We start from the raw sequence: 11898 nt of genomic DNA, 5'->3' as shown, positions 1-11898 counted from the left end.
CCACTGGGACTAGGCAACTGGCAGAAGCCAATGCTAATCCCACCAAGAGGAACTCAGCTTCAATCCAGAGCTCAGAGATAGAATTCCAAAGAAAATGAAGAGTCCATAGTAAGAAAGAAGTAACTAAACACACAAGAAAAAAAAAGGCAATATAAATGAGAAATATAAAATAGACCCCCCCAAAAGATCTGCAAATGGAATTCTGAGGCACTGAAAATAAAATATCCATATTGAATATGATTTAAAGAAATAAGAGAGTTAAAAATATGAGAAACAAACAAGAGTCCATAGAGAATAATTAAGCATGCAGAATTGGAATCAAGTAGAATTACAGATACAGATATTAAAATAAACTAAATTAAAACCTCAATGGAGAGGTAAAATAGACAAGACACAGCTAAAAAGGGAATTGGTGGACTAAAAAATAGATACTAAAAAAACTCCCAAAATGAAATCCAGAGACATAAAGAGATGAAAATAATGAAACACAGGTTAATGACATCATCATCAAGATGGCGACATAGGTTGTTCTTGACCTCAGACCCCCTCATAAGAAGACTAGCTAGCAACCTTCCATAGATAAGTCACCATTGTGAAAATCCCAGAATCCTGAGGGTAAGGCTGAAACCCCTGCTGGACCACAGAGACCAAGAAGACTCCCATTAGAAGGGGAAGAGGAGAGTTTTCACTTTGAACTCATTGCCCCTCCCTAGACCAGTTCAGCACCACACTGAGAGCTCCCCTGGGTCTACAATTTCTCCAGTGGCTAAAGAAGTTCCCAAGGTAATGAGGACAGTTGGGGGGAGATAAGGGCAGAGGGTGGGGGGGGGCTATGGGGAGAAAAAAGAGGAACAATTGTAATAATCTGAACAATAAAGATTTATTAAATTTTAAAAAAAATTTCCCAAGGTAGACATTCAGCTTCCCTAGCTTTATGGGACACTTTCCAAGAGGCCCACGTAGGTCTCATACCATGGGGATCACTGACAGAATCTGCTAGGCCCAACCACTGGTGATCAAATAGAAATGGAGAAGGGAACGGGATTTATAGCAACAATGAGTGCTCAGATCTGAGTCCATAAAAATACAAAGGATCCTAAGACACTACTATGGACAATTACATATGAACAAACTGAACTGAGAAAAAATTTTAAAATTCCTAGAAACATAAAACCTACCAAGACTAAATAATGAGTAAGAAGCTGCATCAATAATCAAAAGCCTCCCAACAAAGAAAAGCCTAGGACCAGAACATTATACTGATGAAATGTACCAAACATTTAAAGAATAAATGCCAATCCTTCTCAAACACTTCCAAAAACAAGGAGTACTCCCAAATTCATATTATGAGGTCAGCATTACCCTGAGAGCAAAACCAGATAAAGGGACTACACACACAGGCACGCGCGCACACACACACACACACACACACACACACACACACACATATACAGGCCACTATCCCTAATTAATACAGATGCAAAAATTCTCAATGAAGTACTAGCAAACTGAATTTAATAGCACTTTAAAAAGATAATACAATATGATCAAGTGGGAGTCATTCCTGAAATGCAAGGATAATTCAATACACAAATCAATAAATGTGCAACATCATATTAATAGAATAAAAGATAAAAATCAAAAGGTCATCTCAGTAGATGCAGAAAGAGCACTGACACAATTCAACATCCCCTCATAATTAAATGTTCAACAAACTGGGCATAGAATGATGTACTTCAACATAATATAGGTGATGTATGACAAGCCTATAGCTAACATCATACTCAACGGTGAAAGGTTGAAAGCTTTTCATCTAAGATCAGGAATAAGACAAAGGTACCCACTCCCTACTCCTATTCAACATAATACTGGAAGGCCTAGCCAGAGCAATCAAGCAAGACAAAGAAAGGAAAGGCACCCAAATCAGAAAGAAGGTTTACAGATATGATGTTACATATAGAAAATTCTAAAGACCACCAAAAACCTATTAGAACTAAATGAATTCAGTAAAGTTGCAGAATACAAAATCATGTCCTTTCAATTACCTCCTCCAGCAATAAATTTTGATAACAGAGAAAGATGCCAATTTATTACAGAAGGTCCTTGAATAAGGCTGTGTCATTCAACATTGTTTTGTTATAACCCTGATGAAGGAAAAACTCCATTCCCTGCTGGGGCCACTGTCTGTGGAGTTTGCATGGTCTCCCATGTCTGTGTGGGTTTTCTCCAGGCACTCCCGTTTCCTCCTGCATCCCAAAGATGTGCAGGTGAGGTGAATTGGTGTGCCTACATTGTCCCAGTCTGAGTGAATGTGTGTGTGAGTGTGCGTGTACCCTACAATGGAAAGGCATCCTATCCATAGTTGGTTTCCAGCTTATGCCCTGAGCTGCTGGGATAGGCTCCAGCCACCCTTGACCCTGAACTAGAATAAGCAGGTTGGAAATTATCTTACTTTTGTTTTTATTAATCTTTCTTAAATGTATGTATGGTTCACATTCATTCTAATGTTTAATATTAGAATTGTTTGGGTCTTTATTTAGAAGCTTGCTGATGTTTCTGTGGCCAGAAATATGCTGTAGAAACTAAACTCAATATCATTTAACCTATGGTAAAATTGGTATCATGTTGTTTTGCTTAAAGTTGCAGTTTCCAATAACCTATCAATGATGTTAAGTGAGGACTTACTATATTGGTAAATGACTATTATCTTGATAGTAAATAAGGCAGGCTAAAAAACTTTAGATATAAGTATGATGGCAATATGTTTATTTAAAAAATAAATGTAAATTCATATAATCTAAGTAACTACTGAAAAATATTTGTGCCATTGTAGCTGCACCATCAGACAATACTCCTATACAAAACTTTAACTCTAAACCACATTTTGACAATGTAATTATCCATACTTTTATACATTTTAGAGTTTATTATGTTTGATGGCAACTAAGTGAAAAAAATTCTAATTCTTCAAATCACCATAATGTGCAAATTGCACATATACTTGATGAATAAATGCACATTACTAAGTTCTGCATGTAAATGATATTTGTTTTGATGGTTACACTGCTTCTTTAGTCAGTATACCTCCACAAATTATATGTGTACATTAGAATCTGCAAAATAAAATTCACAATGTCTGGAATCCAATTAAAGATCACCTACCAAAAAGGAAAACTATCATCTATAGTGAGGAGAAAATTCTATTAGAACTGATACAAATGTTGGCATTAGTAAACAGGGCATTAAAAAGAGTTATAACTATGATCCATTATTTCAAAATCTTAAGTAGAGACACAGAAGATATTTAAAAGACGTAAATTGATTTTCTAAAGATTATAACTACAATGCATAAAATTAAAATACATTGATGGTATTAATAGGAGAAAAGCAACTGCAGAATAAAAGATTACTGAACTTGAAAACATAGCAATACCCAAAAAGAGAAACAAAGAGAAAAAATAATATTTTAATTAGCATAGCATCAGTGAGCTGTGGGACAAATTTAAATGGCTTAATATATGTGATTTCAGGGTCCTGAAAAAGAGGAAAAATAAAAAGAGGACAAAAATATTTGAAAAATTATAGCTGAAATTTTTCCAAGTTTGTTAAAAACTATCAACCCACAGATCAAAGAAACTCAGTGAACTCAAAGAACTGAGAACAAAATTACACCAAGGCACATCATAATCAAATTGGAAAAATAAAATAATCATTAGTGGAAAAGATAAATTATAAAAGTAGCCAGAAATAAAAGACACTGTATTTTAAAAGGAGAGGGAGAGAAATTCCAAAAGTGCCCTTGGAAACACTTGAGAGTGATGGATATGCTCATTATCTTGATTCTGGCTATTATTTCACATTCTATTTATATATACATACTAGAGGCCCAGTGCACGAAATTTGTGCACGGGGGCGGGGGGGGGGGGGGTGTCCCTCAGCCCAGCCTGCACCCTCTCCAATCTGGGACCCCTCGATAGGGCCTAAACCAGCAGTCGGACATCCCTCTCACAATCCGGGACTGCTGGCTCCTAACCACTTGCCTGCCTGCCTGCCTGATTGCCCCTAACCATTCTGCCTGCCAGTTTGATAGCCCCCTACCCGCTCCCCTGCCAGCCTGATTGACACCTAACTGCTCCCCTGCCAGCATTATCATCCCCAACTGCCCTCCCCTACTGGCCTGATTGCCCCCAACAATCGGGCAATCCCCTGTGGGGCTGAGAGGACTGGGGGACTCCGGCTGGATGAGGCGGGGTTGAGGGGACTGGGCGCTGCCATCTTGTGGCTGTGGGTGCCGCCATCTTGTGAGGACATGATGGTCAATTAGCATATTCCCTCTTTATTAGATAGGATATATGCCTGTGTGTATTTCTGTATGTATGTCAAACACCATCAAATTGTATGTCAAGGATACCTCAATTAAGCTATTTTTAAAAGATCAGGTCAAAGACAAAAACATAGGTTTTTATCTTGGTCTCAGATCTTACAATCATTTTTGGTTTTGTTTTATTTTACCTTTGCTTCTATGTACAACCTCAAATAATAATATCTGTAGCATGGTATAATGAGAAAAATACTGGGTTAGAAATCAGAACCAAATTTTTATTTTAACACTAAATATATATATGACCTTAGCATATTGCTCAAATCTTAGGTGCTGTTTTGTGTTTTTTTTTCATTCAAAAAAAATGAGACTGAACTGGATGCTTCCTTAAACTTCTTCAGCATCTATGATTTCCTGTGAATCAGGTTAGAGGTAACACAGAACAACTCCTCCTCTCAAAACTGTTTCTAGACCAGCAGGACTTGCATCTGCTGGACTTGCACCATTAAATCACTCACCATTCCAATAGACAGAAGCAATGAGAGCAGAAAAACTATCTGGCACTCCCTAAGTTTCCATCTGCTAAACATGCAAAGATTATCTGGAAAGAGAAAGTGCTGACCTGTATATTGTACATCAACACAGGGAAGTCATTGAGGCAACAATAACAGACTGTTCCGTCCTGTCGTCCTGGAGAAGACACAGATACCTTCCCATAGGGCTGGCACAGGGACGCCCGCTTTGAATCACAGATTAGGACTTTGGACTAAACGGTCTGTGAAGACCCTCCTACTTGCTCCAACATTCTGATTTGCATTTTGATAATAAAATAAGAATTGAAATGAAAACAGATGAACATTTTCACAGCCAGTTCTAGTTTCATGTGAAATGTTTCTGCACAAAAATGTTTAATCGCTTTGCAAAAGTCACAAAGATGATGCAATGCCCCTTTCCTCTTGAAATATGTATAACTATTAACTATGCTTGTATACTATAGAAAACGTGATGTTCTGGGATAATTTGGAAATGAACATGGACATATTCTCTAAAATAGCTATCACTTGTATCTAAATCAGCAGGTGCTTATCAATCTTGCTTTGTTCATTGCCCATTTTGGCTTTGGCCCTTAAGAACATTTATGTCGTTTAAGAGTGTACTTAAACAAACAAAAAGATAGAGCATTTATGTCTACAGTGGTTACTTACATTTATTGGTGGGTGTAGCAGATATTTCCAATACCCATGCCTGCCTGCCATCCTTCTACCTACCTGCCTTCATTAAAGTTTGAATACATTTCCAACCTATTCTTTTATATATCCTATACAATAAAAGGGTAGTATGCAAATTGACCCTAACAGTGGAACAACCAGTCGCTATGACATGCACTGACCACCAGGGGGCCCTTCGCTCAATGCAGGAGCTGCCCCCTGGTGGTCAGTGCACTTCCACAGGGGGAGCATCGCTCAGCCAGAAGCCAGCTCATGGCTGGAGAACGCAGCGACGGTGATGGGAATCTCTCCCACCTCCACGGCAGTACTAAGGCTGTCCAACTAACAGCTTAGGCCCGCTCCCCACAAGGAGTGGGCCTAAGCCGTTAGTTGGACATTCCCCGAAGGCTCCTGGGCTGCCAGAGGGATGTCTGACTGCCAGCTTAGGCCTGATCCCCCAGGAAGCAGGCCTAAGCTGGCAGGTGAACATCCCCCAAGGGCTCCTGGGCTGCCAGAGGGATGTCTGACTGCCAGCTTAGGCCCAATCCCCTAGGGAGTGGGCCTAAGCCATCAGTCAGACATCTCCCAAGGGGTCCCAGACTGCAAGAGGGCACAGGCAGGGCTGAAGAACCCCCCCCCACCACCACCACCAAGTACACAAATTTTTGTGCACCGGGCCTCTAGTATATATATACTTTTTATTGTTGATAGTGTTACAGGTATCTCCCATTTTCCTCCTCTTTACCCCTCTCCTCCAGCCCCTACCCACCCACCCCAGGTCTTCACTACCCTACTTCCCATGTCCATGGACTGTGCATATTAAATTCTTTGGTTTATCTCTTCTCGTCTCCCCAACCCCACATCAAAGTACATCAGTCTGTTCCTTGCCTCCATGCTTTGGGTCTTATTTTATTGGTCAATTCATTTTGTTCATTAGATTCCACAAGTAAGTGAGATCATGTGATATTTGTCTTTCTCCAGCCTATTCTTGAAGTTAGAAATGGACATACGACAATTCTAGCTATCTTCTATATATATAAAAGTCTAAGTGACCGACCGTCCATCCATCCAACCATCCGACCAACCAATCGGCCGGTACATATGATGTGCACTGGTGATCCTATATAATAAAAGGCTAATATGCAAATTGCCCCCCTAACCGGAGGAAGTTCAACCAGGGGGTGGGGCCAGCTGGCCAACTGCCCGAAGCCCCTTCCCCTGGCTTGCTCGGCCTAATCGGCCCCTATTGGGGCAGGCCAGCTGGACCTCACCCATGCACAAATTCATGCACTGGGCCTCTAGTTTAAAAATAAATGTTGACTCGCACATGCATGATACATATAAAGCTCTCGCTGGCGCCAAACGCATGCAACGCCAGAATGTATCTGAAGACCAACTATTGGCACTTCGTTGTTGTTATATCATGTTGTTGTTTATTTATTAATCAATTTATCAATCATTGTTTTTATCAATGTTGTTTTTATTTCGTTTTTGTTATTTTTATATCATGTCTTTGTTATTTTTATATGTTATTAGTTATTTATTAATCAATTTATATATTATTTTCATATACATTTTACTAATTTCCTTTCATCTCTGACACTTTTATTATAGAGAAAGGGCAAATAGCGATATTAAAATATTTTGTATTTTAATTTTATAATACTATGTTATATATACTATTTTGACATGTAATTTTTGGCAGTAATGTAATTACCGCACAAATCATTCTTCTAGTTAATTGCCTTTCAATGTGCACGAATCTGTGCATTGGGCCACTGGTTGGGTCATAAACAGAAATCATTCAGCAGCCACTGGAAACTTCTGCTTAACCTGATGAGGTTTATACATGCTCCATGACCCATCCCAACCCACCTCACGGCACTGTCTTCCTTCTCTGAACACAGGTGTTATGTCTGGACCTGCAGCAGCTGTAGTGCAGCCATGCAATTACAAGTCAGCATGCCAAGGACACTAGAGGGAGAAATAGAAAGGGTTTAGGTCCTCAATGACATAGTTAAGTCAGAAAGATAAATAAGCAAATAAGCACCTATTTGTTTAAGCCTCTGTTAACCAGGCTGCCTAGTAGTTGCAGCAGAACATATTCCTTATTGATACAGTAGGTTTGGGGGTAAAGATTAATTGCCCTCTAGCTTGAGAATATATGTGTCACTTGCCAAAACAAATGAACTTAATCCTTTATTCTTTTTTACTATTAAGAACACCATTATTTAATAGGGCTATTACATATAGTCTTGGTTTCCATAACATTCCAAGGAGGAAATAGTGTTAGCATATCATCATCATCTTAGATAAACAGCATTATGATATGATATATTGCTAATATATATATTATGATCCATTTTCTATCATGGTCATAGCCTCTTTCCTATTACCAAAAACCGTATTTAAGTATTCAGCATACATGTTTTCTGCCTCAGGTCATAGTCATTTCATTCATTCATCTAATAAATAATTAAAAGACCTACTATGTGTCAGATACTGTAATTTCACATTTCTCAAATAATAAATGCAAGGACTTGTCAATCCTTCTCATTCAATGTGGTTCAACCTCTAAGGACCTAAATTTTTTATACATAGGAGAGAGTAAAATAGTCATGATTTGTTGTTATTTTAGCTCTACTGAAAGTCAAGATCAGGACTCAGCAAACTGATTCTATTCTATAAAGGGCCAGACAGTAAATATTTTAGGCTTTATGGGCTGTAGGGTCTCTGTGGCAACTATTCAGCTCTGTCGCTGAAACACAAAACCAGCCACAGACAATATGAAAATAATTAATGTGACTATGTTGCAATGAAACTTTATTTATAGGCACTGAAATTTGCATTTCATATAACTTTTAGATGCCACAAAATAATCTTCTTTCCAGTTTTCTTCAACCATATAAAAATGTAAACACCATTACTAGCTCTTGGACCATAAGAAAAAGCAGCAGCCTACACAAACAGTTGCTAAATGAAACCTGTTGTTTTGCCTGAGTGTTTCCGTCACCTGATTATGCCTTGCAGAATAAACAAATAGGAACTTTCCAAACCTCACTCAGGTTTCACATGTAGTTTTTTCTATTAAAGTTTTCAACAGAATCTCCAATGTATGATTTACAAATAAGTGACCCTAGATTTCTTAATCCCTGCTTTCATTTATTTGGGGGGAATCAGCCATGTACAGCAATAGGGGGCATTACCATGAATGAATTATGATCTGAAATCACATTTCTACTGACAACTGATAATCCCCATGGAAGCTACATCCACAGCACAGGGAAGTACCCCATTCACCTCTGTACTTATCCCTCTTAGCATCTTCCCCAGAGATCACCCCATCATGGTTGTTTTTCTCATGTCATATAGCACCCTGGCGGGGTAATAAAGGAAGGCATTCTTTGGTTGGCACGTGATTTTAAGTGTCTTCCTTGAGTTTAGTCTAGCCACTAGAGATTTGCATAGTATCCTGTTTCACATAGAAGTTAATGGGATATGAGGTCAGTAATAATAATAATTGTTATTATGCTTTAGCATTCTTGGTGAAAAAGACAAGACAACATTATTTTAACCCCAGAAAATGACTTGGACATTTTATATGATTGTTTTTGAGATCACTTCTTATGCACATTTGGCATCAATAAATCATATAAACTGTCTTTTTATGATCAAATATTTCCTAATCCCCTCATTTTGCTGGCCAGGAACAGAAATCAGTGCTTTGTGACAGCACCAGGCAGCTGCAGCCCACCTTTGCCCCATTCATTTGACTTATTACCCTTCCTGTGGCTGCAGCGCTTCTTCTAGGACTGGACCTCTGCCCACATTTTTATTATTTTTGGCTAGAGTCCTATTATATGAAGGTGACTTTGACTTCCAGGCCCAATAAAAATACTTGAAGACTGCTAGGCAGTATGGATAGTGACTGATCTACGAAGAGCATCTACTAATAGTAAGGCCCTATACTGAGCTCTTCATATATTTAACACATTACTTCATATTATTCCTTTAACCTTCAATACCACAGGTGAGTGCTATTGCCATCATCTGATAGACAAGGTAAGAGGTGGTACTTGTTCCACTGCACCATACTGCCTCCTGGATTCTAGATCTTTCCAGCCTCTTTCCCTAGAATCTGAATTTTTTTTAAAGAAAACTTTATTATGAAAAGTCAAATACATATAAAAATAAAGTAATGATATAATGATCCCCAAACACCCATCCCCCAACTTCAACACTTATCAATGTAGGACCTATTGTAATGTTAATATTTAATCAATTTAATATGACATTATCTGGTACAAAAAGCCCCCTTTAATATTAGTCTGAAAATTAATATTTTCAGAATCACATGTTGTTAGCTTTCATTATATGTTCATTTATCTGTGTTAAAGCAAAAATTTTTAAATAACCTTGAAATGCTTATTATCTTTCTTTTTGTCTTCTTTCTTGCAGGGGTCCTCAAACTTTTTAAACAGGGGGCCAGTTCACTGTCCTTCAGACAGTTGGAGGGCCAGACTATAGCTTAAAAAAAAAAAAACTATGAACAAATTCCTATGTGCACTGCGGGCCCAGGACAAGTCGGCTGCTAAGCAGGACAGGCAGCGGCACCTGGCGGGCCAGATAAATGTCCTCGGCGGGCTGCATGTGGCCCGTGGGCCGTAGTTTAAGGACGTCTGGATTAAGGTATTACATATGTGTCCTTATCTCCCCGTTGCCCCCCAACTAACCCCCCACGCTCATGCCTCACCCCCCTGGTGTCTGTGTCCATTGGTTATGCTTACATGCTAGAATCTGAATTTACCTCCACATTCTCCATATGGATATGGAAAGATATCCCAAAACAATGATCACCCTGCCTTGATTTTGGATTACCTGGAGCTGTACCCACCTTTTCCTTTCAGAATAAATTTGAGACCATTCTGTTCTTGCTCCAGGGCAAGCCTCTATCACTAAGCAAGTTTTCTCCAACCCCTATCCTATGCCTGGTGAAAAGATCCCAATCCCTCCCTGACAGCCAGCATTTCTGGATACCTAGTATACCCAAACCATGTCTACTCAAGTCATGTTATTTCACTGTAAATCTTTGAATGCTTAATCCTACCAATGTATAGGAAGTACACTGTCCCACCTTAAATAATACTTCAATAATAAACTGTATACTATAAATGTATTCAATTAAATTTGAATTTTTCTATGAAATGAAATATTACAATTAAATTTTTATGTTCTCCAATAACAGTTTTCAGGTGCTAGATCCTGGAAACTGTAATAGTATGCATAAAGAGATACATGGAGCTTTTATTATGTATTTAAATGATTAGACCTACTCCCAACTCTAAAAGCTTAAATAAATTAGCTAATGAATTTATATCTACCATGAGAATATTGTTTTATGTTGCACAATGAGGGCATATGCAGCCAAACTCAGCCTGGGCCTATGCCAAATACTGAAATTGCTGAAGCTGTCTTTGATGTCTCTTCATCCTTTCCCTAGATACCATACTACTGTCATGTGTCACTCAGACCTGCCCATAGAGAGCCCCCTAAATGCCAGATCTTTCCTATTCCCTATTTTTTGTCTCTGTCAAAATTACCTGTACAGGGCCTCATTTTCTCAGTCATATTCTCTATTTTCAGCACACACAAAAAAAGCCACAATATATTCTAAATATAACTACCTTAGTATATCTCCCCTCAAAGGTAACAAATTATCAGTTTGGCTCCCAAGATTCTGAGCTAGAGGTCACCAGTCAGAACGAGGAGGATCAAGGTAAAATACTTCAGATGCCCACAGAAGCACAGAATACTGGACAGCTTGGCGGATAGCCAAGAGAGATGGCAGGTACAGATGGCAGCAGTCCAGTACCCAGGGATTCAGATGGCAGGTAATTGACAGAAGAAAATAATCAGGCAGGTGGCTAACAGCACAGGGTTAGCTATCTAAAGTTAGGTCAGGCGCAGAATCAGAAAAATCAGTAATATTCTGAGAAGTAAGAAATTCATAGAAACTGAATAATTTTATCTGAAGAGCTTGGGTGACTGAACAATTTCCCTCCCCAGCTTTGGCAACAGTTTTGCCCAGGTGAGGTTTAACCATAAAAGTCTGAGAATAAAAGGGATCTGATAGGCTCAGGTGAGGAGAAATCAGACCATCTCAGCTAAGGTTAATATCGTGGTCTGCAAACTGCGGCTCGCGAGCCACATGCGGTTCTTTGGCCCCTTGAGTGTGGCTCTTCCACAAAATACCATGGCCTGGGTGAGTCTATTTTGAAGAAGTGGTGTTAGAAGAAGTTTAAGTTTAAAAAATTTGGCTCTCAAAAGAAATTTCAATCATTGTACTGTTGATATTTGGCTCTGTTGACT

This window comes from Plecotus auritus, assembly GCF_963455305.1.
Source record: "Plecotus auritus genome assembly, chromosome: 5".
In the NCBI taxonomy this organism is placed as follows: Eukaryota; Metazoa; Chordata; class Mammalia; order Chiroptera; family Vespertilionidae; genus Plecotus; species Plecotus auritus.
Note: the sequence above shows the minus strand (reverse complement) of the source record.